General features: G+C 37.8%; 1 long non-coding RNA gene across 2 annotated transcripts in view; it reads right to left on the bottom strand.

Moving 5' to 3' along the window:
- Nucleotides 1-21,383, bottom strand: part of LOC135182885 (uncharacterized) — a 215,176-nt gene that overhangs the window by 149,316 nt on the left and 44,477 nt on the right. The gene's annotated exons all lie outside the window — the stretch shown is intronic.

The raw sequence follows: 21,383 nt of genomic DNA, 5'->3' as shown, positions 1-21,383 counted from the left end.
GGCAACCACAGAGACCAGACCACCAGAAAAAAGGAGCAGAACTGAGAGCTGAGAAGTGTGAAGCTTCTTATCTATATTTTGACTAGTTGCATTTCTCAGCAGAAGAACGAGTGATATAGGGTACTGTTGTTTTTTTTTTTCTTTCTTCTCACAGCTAAGGATTTAATTTCTATCAGTAAAATATTCCAATTAGCCTCAAACCAGCACACTAGGCAAATAAGAAAACATAATTAAGAAAATGCATTCAAGATGAAAACTAACAGCAAATGATTCCACAGGTCTACTCATTGAGGATTTTTCACCCCTTCTCCAAAGGAAACAAACATTTCAATAGAAGGTTTACAAGTACCTTTTCATTTCCATTGTGCCACTGTTCTGCTTGCTGTTTCTGAATACCTGCCCTTTCTTAGGTAAAACAACATTACCGCCTCATCCTGCGTACTGTACAACTACATAACTATGTGTTGCCTTAAAGCCAATTCAACCTTTTCTAAGATCTCTCTTCAGAAGTATCAAAGTTTTAGCAATCTAAGTTTTTACAGTGGTTTTTTTTTTTTTAACAGAGTATTCTGCTTTTTATGGCCAACTGGCTGTCCATGGGTTATTAGAGCCTTTACTCCTCAAATGTACTGCATTACCTGCCCTGCTAATTGTCTATCAAAATCAGTATGGATTGGACAGAAACCAAACTGTCAAATGAAACTAATCTAATCTCTTCTTTTCAAATTTCTTACTGTGTGTAAGCCATAAGACATATCTTATTCTGGGCCATCACAAAAAGCTGGCATATAAGAGCAATCCAACGCAACTCCTTAGAAAGACTTTGAAAGCTTTTTGTGCTGGACAGCCACCTATTATGCAGTGAGTGAGAATAATTCAATGGGAATTTACTGCAATAGATATACACTGTGTTTTCACAGATGTCCTGGTACGTCTGTCTCAGTGATTATTCCATTATTTATCTATCGGCTTTGCTTTTACATCACGGTTCCTTTTCAACCCTCAGTAAGAAAGGTTCTCCAGAAAAGGTTCAGCCATTTCTTTTTACTTACTTATTAACAGATCATAGAGATGACAGTCAGAAATGGAGTCTAGGCAGCCCTCAGTTTAGTGCTGTCACCATTTACAGTCTATAAGCAAGCCAACAGAATTGGGAAGGAAAAACAGAATAGTAAAATTAAGCATGCATTTTACCATGGATTAACTAAATCTGATGTCCAAACTTTCCCCCCCACCACTTGTTCAGCAACAGAAGATGAGAGAATCCAGCCAGCACTGTGGGCCTCAGAGAGAGGGACCAGGGCAAACCTGTGTTACAGGAGAGCTGAAAATCCTCTCACAAAACCTCTGGCACCTTCTAAGGAAAGGAGGATTCCAATATGCCTGCATTTGGCATTTCAAAATCCTTTACTTCTTTTGAACAGTGTGAGAACAACACGCACATCAGAAAACCAGTCAGTCACACTCTGTATTATCTGTCCAGTTTCAGGTCACTCAAGTGTCTCCTTTGTGATAAATCATAGGGGATGAGGTCTTCCCAAGGAAATTGGTTCATGAGGCAGCTATGCTACAGATTCCATGGGCACCTGTCTCCCTCTACCAAAAGATCAATATTGCCAAAGAAAGAAATGAAGTGCTTTTTTCTGGAGAAACTTCAGTGTGGCATCCAAATATACACTATGAACTCTTTTTTTAAGCATCTCCCCTTATTACAAAATAACCCACCTGCTTTCCACTTCAAATACAAACTATTTTGCTCAAGTCTAATAAAGCAGAAATGTACCAAGGATAGACATTAATTCCAAGCACACATCTCAATTGTGTAACGCCTTGCTATCTGGCTTAGAGCTCAACTGAGGGGATTAGGTCTCTTCTGTCCCTAAAGCAGGTCACCCTCAGGATCGGGCCCATTCATGCATAGCTAAGATATGTATTCATTCATTATCCTGCATAATTTTACTCTTTACTCTCACATCCTGAGAAGGCCTGAAATAGACATTTGGCATGTCAAAATCCTTCTTGTTTTAAGAAGAAACAGCAGCAAATTAAATGAATGTTATTTCAAGCAAATAAAGATCCTAATTTTCTTCAGCTTCAGAATATTAACAATTACCTGGACTCAAGACTGATCTTAGGAGTTATGATGAGAATTTACTACAGCTCTGTAACCTGCTCTTCTTGCTAGAAGAGTTTACACAAACAATTTCAAAGCCTGACTGGCGACCCAGCCAGCATATCATTCTGGTCAATTATTTGCTGTGCTAGAAATGCATCAGAATAATGACACAGTGAGGGATTGTAAGGCAATATTGTTTCCCCAGAAGCCTTTGTCTAACAAGGTAATTTATGACCTGTTCTGGAATCCAGTCTTTACAAAACCATAAATTCACACTTGTACTCGACTTCAAAGGGACCATTATCAGTAAAGGTGGCAGAAGGCATCAGACTGCTGCAAGCTAGATAAACAGATAAGTGAGACTTTCATGGTTTTCTTCTCTAGGTCTACTAACAGGACAAAGGCACCTAAAGGTGCAGCTGCTCCTCAGCATTTGGCCCTGTTATTTGCAAAGTTCACCACTGAATGTGCTACTTCCCTTTTACAAGGTGAGGAAACCCTTACTCACTCAAGTGCAAAAACTCACAGCACTACCAGAGCTTTGAAAGCTCTCTCAATGGCCTCTCAATGCTACCTAGGGGCTGGTGCTTTGCTACTACCAGAATGACATATAAAGCAAAAAACAAGAAGTAACAACAGAAGAACCAAAGAGTAACTTGCATCATGAAAAAAGATAAAATGGAAGCCCTGCAGAGCAGCCAGCTTTAACAGTGTGTGTCTACAACTGGAAAACCTACCAGGGTGCTTGCAGTGCTGCTCTCTCCATAGCACTGGATAAGCAGTACATGTGTTTGCAGTGGTGCTGCTAAGTTTGGCTGAACCCCATCTCCAAAGGAGATCAGGGGCCTCTGGGGGGAGTGCTGCATGCAAAAAGCTGCCAGATTTATGCTCACTGCCTTTCAAACAAAAGCCTACCAATTTTGAGACAATCATTCTTGTCACACTGGAAGTTCAGAGCCCCATACATTTGAAAACAATACTCGAATAATCCCATTTTCCTGGAGCAACAAAAGGGTGGTAGGGAAAGCAGGCAGCTGTCCCAGGTGATTAACTGTTCTGGATACCACCAATCTGTCTGATTAGCCACCCAGACTGCATGGGCTAGGTCAGGAGCTGTTGACAGAGAGCAGTGCCTTAGAAGTACTCCCTTGCCGACAGTTAAAACTCCCACCTACCCTTCCATCTCTTCTGGAGAGATTAATTAGTTAATGTTTGCACAGTGCTATGAAGATCTAAAGAGCTGAGTGTGATCATGAGCGCTGACCAGAATTGCCTCTAATTACTGTATTGGAAGTGAACATGGCAGTGCAACTCATACAGAACAAATGCCTTTTTTTTTTTTTCTGGCCCAACTACCAAGCAGCAATAGGGCTCTCTAGTAGAGAAACAGAGACTCGGCACAGAGGCTGGACAGTGCAGTCTGCAGAGTAGATGAAGCACTGCATAAAGGGAGGGATTCAGCTGAATAATGCCAACCCACAGAATATAAACTGCTCCAACCCAGGCAAAGAACTGCAGATACTCCCCTGCTGAGGACCATTAATCTACTAATCATGTTTTTCATTTCAGATTCATGCAGAACTGTCTTTTGATTGAAATTCAGTCCTCTATGGGATGAGACCAGAGGAGCTGTGTTTGATTAAGTTCTCTACACTGAGAGAAATTTAGACCACTAAATTTGCATCCCTGGCAGACAAAAATGCCTATCAAAAATATTATATGTGGTAAGATTATTGATGGATTGTGACTGAAGTGCTAGATGACAGGTTCAGTACAAGCAACATTTGCTAAGCTCCATGTGCTGGAAACCAGCCTTTAACCCCATTATTGTCCATGCTATAAATTTGTCTTTTAGTTGAAGTTATAAAGACATCAATAGCAAAATTAGCTGGTGTCCTTTAGACATTTCTTTGGCCTCAGTAGTCAAAGGAGCTTGTACTGCCCTCATTCATAGAAAAACTTTCCTCCTGGCACCAGATATACAGTAGAGACAATGTCCAAGTAACTTTTAAGCCAATAAATGTTGTGTTATGATCTTGAGATATATATATTATGTATATATAGTGTAAAGTGGAGGGCAGGTGCAGAATGATGTTGAATACAAGTATCCCAGTAACAATTACCAATTCCCTGCATCACAAACATTGGTTAACTGCAGTTCCTTCCATGACTTCTACCTGTTCTTAAAATACACACCTTTCAAGAGGAAATTGTTGTTGCTCTCAGAATACTTCTTAGACCTGCTCTATAGGCAATCTAAGCAAGACATAGTGACACAGCCTCTTAATTTTCAAACAATAGCAAAACTCCCTTGATCATTAATCTAGGAACTATTATTTAACTGCAGAAAACAAACAAACAAACCACAGACACGAACTCAAACCTAGATCAGAAACACAGGCACATCCTCTGGACAAGGAACGTTTTCTGTCCTACCTCACTATCTGCCTCTGTTTCTTTAAAGGCTAACTCCATACCTGAGCCAATACTGATTCAATAGGACATCTCAATACTTGAAGCAAAGAAATGCTAATAGATAACAGCAGCCCTCACTCTCCTTTAGCAACCAAAATGTAACTCTGGTTTTCCTTTCTTCCCCTCCCTCCTCTTCCCCGCCCCCCCTCTTCTCTATTCCAGAATCCTAAGCAGTAGAATAATCTTTGTTACTGCTAAGGCTGAGTGATAAACTACTCCAGAAGTGTAGAACAGAAAGCGTAGTGTTGAAAATATTAGGTTATCAGATAACCCTATTTCCACAACAAATGATTAGTCCCAAGATCATACATATGCATATGTCAGTTTCCATTTCTGACGTGTTCTATTGTAATCCTCGATTCATATATAGGGTCTATTTTAAAGAAAGGAGACTTCTATTTATGTAAGTAATATAAAACCATTTCATACCAGCAGGTACTTCTCATAAACACACACCTCTGAAATTCACTCTGACCTGCCATACATACACAGAGCACTGATATGCAGACAGGGACTCCAAATGTATTGCCACAAATTGTTTTGGAAAAAAGTTTAAAATTCCTATTAGTAGACATTGCTCCTCCCTAACTAGACATTAGGATGGCATCAAGTTCCCATATTTCTCAATGAACAAAACTTCCTTCACAGTAGCCTAAATTTTGTGATTTTTAACCATTTAGGCTTTACTTGAAGAAGGAGGAGCAACACACACTGAAGGCTTATAAGCAACAAGAAAGTTAGGACAGGTTAGAGTCTAATTGCCCATGCAACAGGTCAACCTCAGCTCCTTTAAAGCAAGTAACAAGAAATCTCATAGTGAGAAGAAAAAGGGTAATCTATGCCTGCTACTGAGGTCTCATGCCATCTCCTCTCAGACACCCATACTGCTATTGAAAAGCACTTTGGCTAAACCCAGCATATTTAAGGTCATGCCAGATGACACACATTGACGAACAGTTCACTGTGAGTGATCCAGCAGAAATAAGACAAACTCCAGGCACTTTGCTTCCTTATGCTGCAATTCACTAATCTTTGCCTTCAAAAACTCTCCATGAATGCACACCCTGATGAGCAGAATGACTGCAAACAAACCAGTACATCCTCTCATTGCCAGTATCATGGTGTATTTAGAAAGAAATTCCAGAAACTATATAGTGTAGTCTACCCAGTAAGCTCAAACGTCCTTGAGTGTCACAGTTCTTGTGGAATAACCATTAAAAACAAACAAAGAAACAACTTATTTAATTAACCAGTAAAATGTTTTGTCTTTAATAGCACATTTGGTATGACCCTTTCTGAGATTAACACTTTACCCAAGCCAGCACATACTAGGAAAAGTTCAATGACAACTGAACTTGAGTCATATCACAAGCCATGTAGTCTTTGCTTTTCTTACAGAGTCATTAGCTAACTTGATGTTTTCTTCTGCAGTTTATGATAGAGTTTTTTCAATTGATACCTGTTCTCACCTTTACCTATGTACTGATTTCCATCAAAAATATTACCAAAACCGATTCTATTACAAATACTGCTGTGAAGTGAAGGGGGAAAGCCTGTCTAATGCTTTCAGGTGATAGACTTCTGAGCATCTAAATTCAAGAAAAAACAACCAGGAAGCCTTACAAACTCCCAAACCACAAGGTCTAAATGCAAACAGCCAGCATTCAAATGGTATTAGCAAGGAAAAAAATAACCCTGAGCAGCACTGTTCTCCTGAAAAGGGTAGGGAAGTTAAGTCTGTTTTTCATGGTTAAAAAGAAAGAAGTTAGGCCTTCCCCTGGGAGCAGCTGGAATCTGATCACCACCAACAGATATAATACCAACACCCACAGAACTCCCATTAACAAGCCAATGCATCACTGCTTCCCACATCTTGTCTGTTAGCTTACAGGAGCACAGGGGTTGCACTCTAAGTGCCCGAGTGCCACAAATCACTCACTAAAATAGTTCTGCCTCTTCAAAGGGGAAGGAAGAAGATCAGGGGTGGGGGGAGGGAGGGGGAGAGAGAGGGCAGTGGGCAAGCAGTAGGAGAGATGCTTAAAGTGATTTACGACCCCCCTTCGAGAACAAGTCAGAAGTGAGAAAAGTTTCTTTGCACCTGGACCATTATGAAGCAACAAGGATGATCTCTGAAGGAGCAGAAGACATTCAAATGTACAAGTCAAAGATTAGGATGATCCAATCTTCCCTAGGATCAGCCTGGCTTAAAAAAAAATTCTGGGAAAAATATACATCTCCTCTCTCACAGAGTAAAAGGGAAAGGAGATTAGAAAATGAGGTCTTGTGTATTGAAAGTGCTAATTCAGAACTTCTCTCTTTAAAGGACTCATGAAACATTTTAATTGTCTGACTTTGCATTCAAAAACCTTGTTTGCAACTCTTAATTGCAGGCAGCTTTGAACAAATAATTGAAATGCATGACTTGTGGGGCCTGCTTAAACAATTACAATGTGCTTTGCCAATAGGTGCTTTGTTCCATTCTCTTTCCCCCCCATCTCTTTCATAATGAAAATGAGCTAGCATGATATTTGGAGCAAAGTTAAAACCTTGCTAATTTACAGTACTGAGATCTGGGACTATGACAGTGGCCGTACCTGTACAATTGCTTATATCAGCAAAAAATGCATTAATAGTTCAACTGAATGCAAAGATGACCTTTTCATTTTCTGCTGAGAGCAACCCACTGGGAGATTCTTTTCTAAATACAAATCCTTCACATGTCTGTTAGTTTTGCATTTCCTAAGATTTATGGAGCTATTTTCCTGAAAATTCCCTTTGTATGATTTAGGCAAAATCTCTCATAATTATACACAATCTTTCCAAGTGAAGTTTGAAAAATAACTTGAATAAAAACATATCCTTTTCAGAAGACACAAAATATTTTGGCACAGCACAAAGCTGTTATAAGTACGTTTCTGTGTTACTAAAACTTTAATAACTTACAAACCTAAGTGTATTTTGATTCACATTTATCCTTCTCCTCTGCTCACACCTATCGCCAAAGTTAAATGTGGATTGTGAAAAAAGTTACACTGGGTCAGGTCAGATTATTCAAAGTCATAATCTAAAATCATCTCCTTTTCATGTTTTTACTCTATTGGAAAGTATCTTGGCTGTTCATGTTCTGATGCAGTATACAATTCCCATTATGATGTCTAAATACCTAACAGTTAATCCAGGTCTGAGATGCAAATCTATTAATCGAGATTCAAGTGTATTTAAAACATCATCTTACCTCAGACACTTGCTGGTGCTGGGTGCAGACAAGACACAGGCTCTAAGCTGGATCCTAGAAGTCTGTTGAACTGTTTGTGTGCTGACAAGCACTATCGACTAAAACTTAGTGATTGGGATTACTACTTTTGCCAAAATCAGAACCTCATGTGTTTCAGGGAGGGAGGAGAGCAACTAATGAGGCACTCACTCCCTATTAACCCAATTTCCTCACTACATTTAGAGTCTCAGCTGGGCACAGGCAGCTTGGACACCTGCTAATCACAGTCACTCAGCCTCCTTCACCTTGAGCACAGTTCTGACGCTGAGTGAAGAGATTTAGAAACTCAGTGATTTAAGTCAAGAATATAAAAATCTAATTTAATGAAAAAAAAACCCACTCTGTAAATAAAATTTAATTTAAAAAATCTAATCAAATTTGGCTAATAACAGCTGTTCTAGCAGAACTCCAAATACTGGAAAAGCTGCAAGAATTTTAAACAATACGGAAATATGTAACATCAAACAAGGTAAAGACCTTCTGCTGCTGTTGCTCCTACATAAAATGGTAAGAAAACCAGGAAAGAACCTTTCTGTAGGACTGTTTTTGTATTTCTTGTTTAGAATCCACTGTGCAGGAAGACGACTATCTTGTTTTCCCATTGGTTTTAAAAAGCATGAGAAGGATTTAGAACTCTTCAAGATTAGACTATTACCATTTTTGAAACTAAATTTCACTGAGGCTTTAAAAATGTGAGTTTTATCCCTTAGTGGCACAGTTCCAGTCTAAGGAAATATCTCCTGAATATATTGGCATAATGAACCTACCATATAGCAAGTATAGTTATAGCATCTTTCCTCCAAGTAAAAAAATTGCACACACGCATTAGCAAAATTTAAGCCTAAGTTTATAAATCACCATGCAAGTTTATGGGGCAACATAATAGTTTTGTGATAATTATAATAAATGCAAGCTCTGGCAGGAGTTTAATAACTCATTCTGAAAATGCTTCCCATGTTCACTACCCATTTCATTGGCTACTCCCATCAATAACCTCACTAACATAAAAACAAGGTCAGCCAAGCAACCAAAATAGAGGAAAAAAAGACTTTGAGAAGATCAAATTCTTACAAGTGCACCAGGGCCTGATAAAACAGCTTCAGAATGCAGACAACAAAAACCAAAACACAGCACGACTGGAACCCATTCTCCTAATAAAGTCAGTAATGGAACAAAACTAATCCACAGTCATTCACTCTGATTCTCAGTGTGTCATGCAATATGGGCCTGTCAATGTGGCATTTCATTTGTGGTTTAATCAGCCAGTGTGGGGCACACTATGAACAAGGTAGCAATCACCTCCCTCCCCAGCAAGTACTGTAATGACATCATTTCCATAACAAACTAATTCTTCACCAGCATGGGATCGGGATATTTAAGTTCTCTCTCAATACACAGCCAGCTCTCAGAGTCAGCTACACGAACATGCAACTGCAGAAAGTCATGAGAGGCACTTGGATAAAGTTTTGCCTTTAGTCAGTAGACAGAAGACAGACTACTAAATTCAGAGTTTTACTGTAATGCAGGTTGTATCAGCCAGTGAAAGCTGGCACTTGGAAAAGAAACCAAGATTTATAACACACTTTAGGAAAATCCAGGTGTGAGTTCCTGAGTGGTATAAAACTGTTTAAATTTATACAGTTAATGCTAGCAAAGGCCTTATTTCCATGTAATGGAGTCTTTAGTATCTGTATTTTAATACAATGCATTCAGATTGCAGTTTCGTATGCACAAACTAAACTGGGAAGTTCTCTGTCTCTAAACAGCAGGACAACCCCACATATTGACTCACAGCTTAGAAAGTCCATTTTCATGGAAGGAGAGAAACTCACCATAGTAAACTGGCAAATAACCATAGTAAATCGAGCAACTGCAGAGTTGTGATAGAAAACCACTACTTGGAAGTCTTTCGTGAGAATAGTTGTAGCAATAATCTGTACTCTCAGATTCCCTTCCAAGGTCAGTCCTTGATCCTGCAAATCAAGCCCACTTGAGAGAATTCCTGTGGACACCTAGAGCTGTGCATTCAGAAGGCAGGGCACATAGGTGGATGAACAATTTTTTTTCACTTAAGAAAAGCATTGTTTAAATGTTAAGCTGGCTAAATACATTAGGGTGAATGCATAAAGGAAAACTAATATCTTGGTTTGGATTTGGGCATGTAATGGGGTACAATATATTTAGGCCAAAGCAGCTTTCTGAAACAATTTAATGTACACAGCTGAGGAAAAGGCAACACTGTAGCTTACAAAATAATGGTGACAGAGCAGAAACAAGAAGCAGGATGACAAGTGCAAGCAGAAAGCAAGCAACTGTCAGCCGATGGGTACAGCTGCCAGATTTCTGTCCCATTTGTGCATGCTATGGTTGCTTCAAACTGGTTGAATTGGCAATGCTCTTCTAAATTTCTCAAAAGGCAGGTTTGGAATGAAAATGCCAACAGTTATCACATCTCAGGTGCCTGAAGCAATAGAATCATTGCTGAGGTGTTGAAGTGACATGAGATTTTCTGTTTTATTTTCATAGAGAAGTGCGATTTTTGAAGTAACTGCTGCAACTGATGTGCAAATTTTGACACATTTTGTATGTCAAGTGAGTAGCCCAGTGGTACATCTGCAGATCAATAATAGTATATCTCAGTTACCTGACTAGTGGGTGTTTGGAAGGAGAAGGGTGTTTGCAATCATGCCCAGCAGCAAAGTGATTCCCAGAGGCTTTTGCTCCCTACATTACCAAGCATATGAACTGTTTTTATGGAACAAATTCAGATAGTATTGGCAAATCCCTGGTGTGAAAGGTCATGATGCATAAAAGCAGGAGTCAGAAATATATGGCTTCACAGATTTTAAAACATTCATATGACCTAATACTTTCCATATTTCAATGGGATATGAATTTCAATTTAATCTAATGTGCAACCCTAGGTATATCAGGAAAATGGCTTCAGTTCCACCAAAATTCTCTGCAGATGTAAAGGCACTCACCTCAAAATGATTTTTCAAAGACCTGCCTATTTCAACATAAAGGGATAGGTACCTCAAGTCTCCTTGGACTTATTAGGGAGAAGTATTGAAAAAATATAACATACAAAAAAGCTGTAAGATATGTCAAATCTCTTCACCTTGTGCAAATGGCAGATAGTTTCTCTTTATGGAATACTGGAAGTCCAAAGAATGCTCAACACTTTGGACTGCAGTTTCTACTTTCTTTTTCACAATCATCTTCTCAAAGTTGAGAGAGAATATAGAAAGTTTAAAAAATATTTCTTAACCCAAATACTGCATTTTAATTTTTTTTCCTCTATGAAGAGAAGGAGGTAAAAATCTGTGGAGATTGCAACAGCCTTCATATGTAAAATGTTATGCATTTTTCTCTGCTAACATTTTTTAAACACAGAAATTTACTGACAAAACTTGGCATGCCTCTCTGAAAAGCAGATATAGAAATGATCAATGCAAACCAGATACAAAATAAGACCATATCTAGTCTGATTGTTTTTCACAGATACTTATTTCTTTCACTATTACAAAAAAATGAAGCATTTAAAATATGTTCATCACAACAATGCATTTTGTGAAACTAATAATAATTAGGTTAGCAAAATGAGAAAGGTTATACCTGTCCAAATATGTCATCAGAATAAAGTATTTATCTTTTATTGAGTCATTTACTGCAATTTCATTTCAGTAAGAAGAGGAACAAAAGAGGTGAATCAGGCCAGCTGGTGAAGAAGGTTTGAACACAAGTCTCTGATTTCCTGGGAACTGCTGGCAAATGACTGGCTACTTCATGAGAGGCACAATTACCTGGTGCTACAATCAAAGCTACAGCACAGGAGGAATAAAAGGAGTCCACCTCCCTCTGACTTCAGGAATACAGTGTTTACTCACTTATGGATAGTAAACCCATACATAGATTAATTATTCCACTGATATACTTTAATGCAGATTTCAAATATAAATTATTAAGAAAGGGCAAAGTGAAACATAGAAACAAACTGTAGAGAGACACCTACTTAGAGATCCCAAATATGAGTTGGACTCAACGATCCTGGAGGTCTTTTCTAACCTTAGTGATTCTATGATAAATAAGAAAAAAAAGACCAGTTTGTTCTGATGATAGCTTATTACCTTTAGTTCAGTTATAATTTACTGATAAACTCCACCAGTACCTGGCACAAAATACACAATTGAAACAGAATTTCGAGCCATCCACACAGAGAACTGTCATTCTGACATCTCAGCACTGAAAAGGAAGAAAAAGGCTTTCTCAAACTTACTATCAATAAGCCTCTCTTTTCCCCGTTATAATTCTTCAGTTCCTTGTATACAGGCAAGACTCCAGGCAAGCAGATAAAAAACATCACTCTGGCTCCTTGTTATCAGTCTACTATTTCATTTAAAAACAAAGTCATACTAGTTGATGGGAAAGCCTTGAAAATCTGAGCCAAAAGCAAAGAAAGGAAGATCTGCCAGCATCTGGCAAAGGCTAACACATGAAAAACATGAAAAAGGGGTACTGAAAAAATTAAATGAACTTGAATTTGCTTTGGATAACCGGACTTTATTCCCAAACAGTAAGTTCTACAAAAGTAAGATTAAATACAACTTTGAAGAGATCCTTTTCCATAGCACATACTTCATTTCAAGGTTCATTATTTGAGATCTCAAAATCTTACTTGCTGCAATCTCAATTTGTGCCCAAATTCAAAGGGAGTTGTATCTGAATACAAACATGATATTTAACGCTGAAAATGATAAAAATAAGTTCTTTGTATCTTGAATTGTGCATGAAAACTTAGAGATTACTTTTTAACACTCTGTACCTCATGTAGTAATCTCTATAATGGGGATAATCCTATTCATTCTCTTGATAAAGGTGAAAGCAATTTCATTAACGTTTGAAAAACTGAATAGACTCCTGGGCAAATCAGTAATTCTCTCTTCAAAGCAAAGTTTGAAAAGCACTTACTAAATAAATATGCCATGTTTGAATAAGGAAAATAAGCTACTAAACACCATATATTCCAGGCCCCCAAAATAGCCAGGATTTTGTGGAAAAAAGTACTATCATGATACTAACACACATATAAAGTCAGCACTACCTACCATAAAGGTAAGTAAAGTCAGCATTTCGGGTTTGACTTAGTAAGCTTAGTCACAGGCTTTTAATGTAGCTTCCTGTGTATAAGTTGATCTATACAGATCGAAACCCCATACCTTGCTAATAACAGCTCTGGCAGTTTTTGTTCTGTGTTCTCTTATATATCTTAGAAAAGAGGATAATGCCTTGTGAGGCACAAAATAATTATTTGGTGCAACAAAATTCTATTATGTCAATTTAGTACAATTTCCTGCTTGATCAGCATCCTTTAAATCCTTCCTCTGCATGTGCCCATAAAGTGCTGTGGTATCTTAACCTCATTTAAACTAGCTGCTTGCTTATCTTTGCCTCTTAACTCCTCCCTAGCATTTACTACTCCTTGTATTACACAGTTCTTCCTCAATCCTTTGCATATATTTAATGTAGTCCTTTCTGGCATCCTTAAACTTGAATTTCTACCCAACAGAAGCACTACATCACCCTTCCTCATACTCCATGGCTGTCAGCTGCAGCCCAAGCCCTTTCAACTTAGCCAAAAGTTACAAGAAATCGAATCTCCCAGTATAAAAAACCCAAATCCAAAAATAAAACCACAAGAACAGATGTGACATGGCAGTGTCAGTAAAATCTCCAGTGCCTAGGAAGTTTCACTTAGTTTTCTTTCTGAAATACAAGAGACACATAAAATAAACCAGAGCGGAGGGCAGAAAATTAGTAAGAAGCTATTTCTGGTTACTATCTCACCAAACTTAAGCCATAGATGGAAGAAGCCTTAAACTCCATCCGTCGTACCAACAGGCACCCATAAATAGCAACTGTCAACACACACAGGTTAGGAATGCAGGTTGTATTCCATTTCTAACAGCTCTCTGTAATGAAACATCTTCCCTCTCAAGACATGGATTTTCCCTTGCTTGCCAGGTGAGCTAAATCTCTGATACCATCACAGGGCTTTGGTCCTTCTAATTTTCTCTCTGCATCACCTCACAAGATCCTTGCAGCACTCCTGTTCTGCCTGCCCCTTCTGCCAAAGGTCATAAACTCTCCAATTTTTTCCTGAGTTCCAGACAAAGCAGTCTGTTCTGCCAGGCCAGACCCCTTCCCTACCAGATCATCTTTTGGCACATGGGGATGGTCTGGTCCTGTGCCTTTAAGATTTACCCATAGAAGAAGGAAATCAACACTAAAGGGGACAGGAATTGACAGAAGGTAAACACAATTTCTAAGTTATGTATTTGTACAACTACTGCACAAGGACTCTCAGGCACTACCACACTTCATATCTTTATAATCTACAAAGAGGACAGAGAGCAGTCAAAGTACTTGCAATGTACAATGAGACCAAGATGGTTTGTACATATCAAAGCCCAAAAGGAAACAGTACAACTGCAGTAGGGCTCATTGGTGTAAAACACCTCCCTGTTTACATCTTCACTGCCAGGAAGAACAAGCTAGATCTAGTGACTGTGGAAATGACAATCTAACAGAACCATGGAAATATTGAATTCAGCAACTAATGTTGAACTAAACATGAAAGGTCTCATTGAAGTTGACTGTGAATCCTCTTGCAGGTTTCAGCAAGCTTTGGATCAGGCCCTAGTAGATAACTCCCTCACTCTGACTCTGGCAACCAGCTTCGAGGTTCCTGTCTTCGATTTTATCCTTTGTGTTTCCCTCCAGCTCACGACCTCACCAGCAAATGCCAAGGTCCCTGAGACACACTGCTTTCACAGAAACACAATATGTGACTAGTTTACTACAATAAGCAAAATACAAGACTCAAGTTACCATGTAAGCCATTTCAAAATGAGCATAAAACTAAGTGCAGACAATAATAACTTTCATATCAGAAGACAAATATCACTGGTATAATAATAATAATGTAAGATTAAAATATTAGAATCAGCTAAACTTAGAAGATAGATAGGAAAATGAATAATATATGCAAGTACAATCCAGAGTTCTGTTTTATGCATACAAGGGGAATAATTAACTGATCTGAAAACATGTAAATGAGGGCTTAAAAGCATTTTCAAAACAGCACATCCAATTTCAGTTACACACGCAGAAGTTGCTACATTAGAATAATTAGATTTTTTTCCACAAAAGATTTATTTATTTTGAATAGGAGTATTAAATATTATACTAATTACTAGTTATTTTACTTTGTACCCAGGGAAAAGGAATGAATATTCATTAATTCCTCAAGCTACCAAACCCCAACAGACCAGACAGGTTCCAGCATAGCTACTGATAAGTACAGAAAATATTTGGTACAAAATCAGCCTTATTCCACAAATCACAGCTCTGCCTTTTTCACATGTTAAATGTACTACAAGAAGCAACAGCTCAACAAACAAAACCAGAACACATCTGTGATTTTCCTTTTCCTTTATAAGTGTCTTCTTGTATAATGCCCTCGAGTAAGCTTTTTATTAGTATTATTTTGGGAATATTATATCCATTTTGCTGTGGTAGCAAAGGTACAACTCAACATATTTCAGAGATAAATAATCTCTTAGGCTTATTTTGCCTGTTGATTTTTTTTTTTTTTAATTATGGAAGGCTCTACTGGCTTCCTGTCCATCAGATACAAACTGGTACCTCATAACCACATACTTCTCAGCAGCATGTCAGAATGACTAGTTTAAATAGAAGAAACTAGTTATAATTCTGTGTTTTGTTTTTATTTGTTACATTAAGAGACAAAGTTTTCAGCAATGAATAATCCAGGAATGCTTTATTTTTTAGACATAAGACAACGGGCAATTTCTGAAATGAAGCCATTTCAGGGCATTTCTAAGTAGGTGCCCAGCTCATGCTCTGCAAGTTTCTTTAAATGGAACATTTTACCAGATTGGCAAATGGCTGAGCATGATGCAGAGAATCTACTGGTCACCAGAACCAGAGCAATCATATGGCTAAAAAATGCAGAGCTTGCTGCTTGCTGTCAGCCATCTCTGGGGTCTCTCCACATGTGCGTGGATAAACCCTTTTTAACCTCCTCCATACATTAGTCGTGTCTACCTAGAGATCTCTGGAACAGTCAAAGACAAGACAGAATAAAACCGTCTGCTGGTAAGTTAATGATGCAGTTCCCATTTTGTGTAATTTTCCTTCAAATCCAGAATAGCTGCAGACTAACTAAATTTATTTCTCAAACTAGATCTAAAACTCACTGGAGTTAGGTTAACTCTCTCAACAATGTCTCAACAGAAGGTATGAATTTGTATGAATGTGAATGTTACTCTAACGTTAACTATTTTGCTCTTGATTTCATCCAAAAAAAGTAATTACTGTATTAGAAGAATGTATATGTGTGTACTGAAGCTAAAATTATATCAAGCATCTTCAGAAACACCAGCCTTCTGTGAAATGAGTATGCCCACTTTGAGTTCAGAACTGAACTTCTCCACAATGAGAAGGAGGGCTTTTTTGATTGTTTGCCTTGCCTGAACTAACATCCATAAATACAAACACATTCAATCCCAGGCATTAATCTCACATTTCACATGTTACCAATACACTTGAACCAAGTCCAGTTCAGAATAAGGTATGGAAGCATACACTGCAGAGTCTAAAACTGTATCAGAGCCTGATTAGAGATGTGCATTATAAGTACAGTGCTGCCAAATTCTTTACATCTTGGGATTAGGTCCTCAAAGACTAATACTCTAATCCAGGGTACATGATCTATTACTAAACATTTAAATGAATGATGAAGTTCTTTCCTGAATGAGAGGATATGTGAGGAATTGCATGATGGAGTTAAACAAACTACTTCAATTAGCCTGCTACTTTTAAAAAAAACAACTTCCCTTGTCCTTTTGTACTCGTGAGGTTGATTTATGGCATGCCATGATTGGTAGGAAACAATACTATGGCATAAAAAGCACCACTAATAAAAAGCACCACTAACATTTTTTACATCTGTTTGATAGATCTGTATAGACAAATAGCATAAACCAATTAAAAGAAAGTCACTGAAGTATAAATAATGTTAAAAATAATCATTCAGCAAGCTACTGAAATAAACTAATAATTAAGGTATTTACCATCAGTCTATAAAAAATATACAGCCAGGATTGGGTTAAGTGAGCTGTGTGCATGCAGGGGAATGCATCAGTCAGAATTATCCTTTCCTAATTTGAGACAGTACTATAAAACATGCACTGCAATATTTCAAAGAAAATGTTATTATATTAAATGTTACCTTTGTTCTGCTACTCAAGTAATTAATTATTTTAACTGTTATGAAAAAGAGAGATAGTCTAGATTCACACACTTGTAATCACTAGGAGGATATTTAAAATTCATTACGGTACATTAAACTTCCACTGATTATTTAGCATCACTGCAAAATAAATAGCCAATTTGCTTTGATCAGCAGAAATTCTGATAAAATCAGCAAAACACCAATTAAAATGTGAAAAATGTCACCTACTGTCATTATTCTAATGGAACTAAGACATATAGAAGAAACTGATTCAATGTTTATTTTCATATCAGCTGTGTCTTCAAACTGTAAATCATTACAGAATTTACTTGCATCTCTTTCTCACCCTCCCAGAATTAATTTTGTAGATGGATTTACTGTGCACCCCAATGTACTAGAATAGACTCTCCTATCATAAACAGAATAATAAGGTCTTGCTGCACATCTATGAACTCCTGTAGGGAGGGGCAGTGGGGAGTTGCAATTCACTCAGAAATATGTGAATAGAGATGAAACTTGACATGTGGGATTTTTGCCTGAAACTTTGTTCTTTGGAAGCAGGTGGAAGGGAGTGAAATGATTAAATAGAGGTATTATTTTTACAGTTATTACATATTTTATTTATTGAGTTCCTAATCTTTGAGATCCTGAGCCAACAAATGACCACACAGTTGTCCATAAATTGGCTAGAATACTTTGAAGACACAGAAGGCAAAGTCTTAGTTACTAACCTGCAATTTTTAGCAACCATAACTTTTATCTAATAAGGAGATTTCATACCTACACAAGTTTCTGACAATGTCACTGCTTTTAATTCTCCACATGTGATATTCAACTGGAGTGATTGGTAAGTATCCAGTTAAGATAATCTGAATAATTCAGTTGGGCTCCTGACTGTTTTGGCTGAATACAGGCTGAACTCTTTGAGCATGGATATGCATTGATTTGAACCACTGCATGCTTCCCATCACCTTAGAAGGCTCACTGGCTCTCAGGAAAGAGAACCACAGCACGTATCCCACATACCAGATGCCCATCATGGAGCACATGGAACACAAAATGAGAAGCTGTGGCCCAGTAGAGAAAAACATGATGAATGTCTATTCTCTCTCTCTGGGAGGTCATTTTGGCCAGACATCCTTCAGGTGAGCCAGTCCTCCATTGCAAAATGCTCTTTGATGTACGCATGCCAGTTTCTTTGTGATTTATTTGCCCTTATGAACTCTGATTTGGGAAATTTTCATAGTATCTGGAATGGAAGCTGAGCAGAGTTTGCCGCTTGATCCACTGTCATCACTCAGTCTCCTATTGACTGCTATCAGCAACAGCTGGCACTTGCTTAGAGAAGAATCATGGGGAATTAGAAAGCTCAATAACAAACACATACTTCTTTTGAAGAAGAGCTCCTTTGAGAGATTAACTCTGAGTGCCATTGCAAAACAGGATTCCTATACTGGAGGAACTTCAATGGAGGAAAACCAGTAATATAGCACATGAGAAAAAAAACACAAGCTATCACAGGTATAAAGAAGACAGCACAAAAATAAGAACAGGTGGTGTGGCAGCTTAGGAGACGTGAAGAAAGTCAGGAGTTTATGTGCAAGTGTGAAAGAAAGCAGAATACACAGCAGCTTGAAGAAAAACAGGAAAACAAACCTTAGAGTCACTGAAGGAATTCAACAATATAGACCTGTCAGTTGTAGAGTATAGCTCTTGAAACCACCTCACAAAGTAACTTGTCTTCTCTGAGCTCTCACTACCCTTTCCACGTTAACAAAATTTGCTCAGATAGCACAGCACAGCAAAGATGTCAGCCCTGGGTTTCCTTTCTCTCACCACCAGCAACTGTGGCAGGCAGAAATGTAAGCAAGCTAAGCTGATGGCAAATCACAGTATGGATACACATTGCTCTGCCACAGTCAGCATCGGCCTGCCCTGAGCATCTTAAGAAGCACATTAATTCTGGTCTCATGAAAAAAACAATAGATTCCATACAGCTCTTTAAATGGTATTTTGATTCCTACTGAAAGATCAGAGTCTAAAAAATAGATAACACATATTCATTGCTGTACAAACCAGCTGCTGACCAGTATCAAATAGTTTAGTTTCTTTTTTTTTCCCTTTCTTTTCTTTTTAAGCATCAAGGAAGTGGGCTTTATTTGTTCACATGCATATTATCCAACACATTGCAATGTCTGAACTACTTCTTCATACGGTCCAAGTCTGTTTGAACATAGACATGTACACAGGAATGCCAAAAAAGGGAAACATTAATATATACACCTATTTTTCTAGTTGCCAGTATTCACGCTTGCTTTCAGGTCATCGGAAGGCAGGAGAAGTGCAGTCATGAGGTACAGATCATGCAATCTAAAATGCATACCAAACCATGGAATTCGATTACCAGAACAAAATGTAGCTTTGAGTAATACGCAACTTCTTATTAGTAGGTTTTGAGTACAGTCAGGAAAAGGTGGGAAAGATTACTTATTTTCTGCTACATGCTTTTTCTGTGTCCAGCATTTATAAGCCTCATGACATAAACAGGCATATTTCTGTCACCAGTCCGTGCCAGTACAAAATTTTGTGAATGATTCTGTTTAAAACAAGGAAGGAACTTAGTGTTTCATCTCAAAAAAATCAAAAGAAATTACATTCTATGAGAAGACAAAATAAAACATCAGATCCACAATACAGGTAATGAAAAGGTACAGAATGAGAGGACCTGGTCTTACAGTGCTTCATGTGCCAGCATATGTGATATGCAAACAAGACATGAGAGCTGATGGTTCTGAGTGATTGAGAAAACCTTACTGTGGATCCTTGCTTCTCTGTGAAATTGTCATTTTAAGGTAAGAGAAGGGTGCAAGACAGTTGCCATACTTGGGTTTAAGTCAGCTCTTTAACACTTTTTCCACACAAAACCTGTAATTCATCAATTTGTCTTCTATGATGTTAATTTGTTACGAAACCTGCATCTTTCAAAACTTTTTTCTTGACTACTGTAGTGTTTTCTAGTAAGCAAGAAAACCAGGTTAACTTGAAATGTTAATCTGAAGTGCAGTAATTTGGACGGAAAGTCACAGATACACTGGTAATGGTAAATGGCCTGAGGTTTGAATGATTTTTTCCACTGCAGTTAAATATATTGAGAAGTATATTGAAATAATTAAAAAGTGCTGGAAAGAAGCACTATTTGGAATTAATAGAAGCCATATATTCACCCTCTTGCATTCATTATTTCTAAATTATAGTTCCCATGGATTAAGAAATGCAGTGAAGTTAAAATGAAGCAATCTTGTTGCTAAATATTGTCATTTAGATAAAATATGTCTGTTGTATCCCAAAGCCAAACACTACTACCACTGCCGCTTTTATTATTTGTAAAATCTAAAATAAACTGCCAACAATCAATGATAAACAACTGGGAAAATGTTAAAAAATAGAGAACAAAAGCCCCAGCATCCCCATCTCCCTGGGTAACTATTTTCTTATATGGTATGGCTTGCCAGTCACACAATGCAGACATCAAGAAAGTCATGTTACAGTAATTACATGTTTCCAAATGTTTTAATAAGGGATCTATACGTTATAGATCCTGTAATGTATGGCTGCAAGTTCAAAAGGCTGCTAAGGTTGCTTATAACCCTCTCTTATCCATGAATTACAGGCTAATGTCCCTTTTCCAAATGCACAATCTTTACTATATTGGTAAGGGAATAAATCATTTAAGACCTTTTATAAGTAATTTTTAAGAAAACGTGACTGATTTGAAGCAATAATTAAACAAGGACCAGAAATTCTTGTCCTGCCAAGAGATTCATAGGAGCTGGTTCATGCAAATTCACAGGTCTAGAAACTCAAATAGACTTGTTTCAGATCCTTAAACCCATGTGGATTTCTGTTCATTTCAGATTGGACACTTTATCCAGGGCAAAGTTTATTCAAAGCAAACTACTGGGCAATTCTGCATCAAACCTCTGAGGATATTTGGCAAATTGCTGAACAGTAGCAACCTCTGCTCACTCACCACAGAATAAAAGGACTTCCACAGAACATGAAAACCTTCATTTTAAAATACAGTATCACCACCAATCACCACATGAAAGAACACTCATGGCTGATTTTTTGTTTACCTTAGAAACTCCACTGTCTTCCTTTGACAAACAGTTTCATCCTAACACAGTAAAGTTTGATTA

Source organism: Pogoniulus pusillus, chromosome 17, assembly GCF_015220805.1.
Source record: "Pogoniulus pusillus isolate bPogPus1 chromosome 17, bPogPus1.pri, whole genome shotgun sequence".
In the NCBI taxonomy this organism is placed as follows: domain Eukaryota; kingdom Metazoa; phylum Chordata; class Aves; order Piciformes; family Lybiidae; genus Pogoniulus; species Pogoniulus pusillus.
This window is presented reverse-complemented; position numbering and strand designations above follow the sequence as displayed.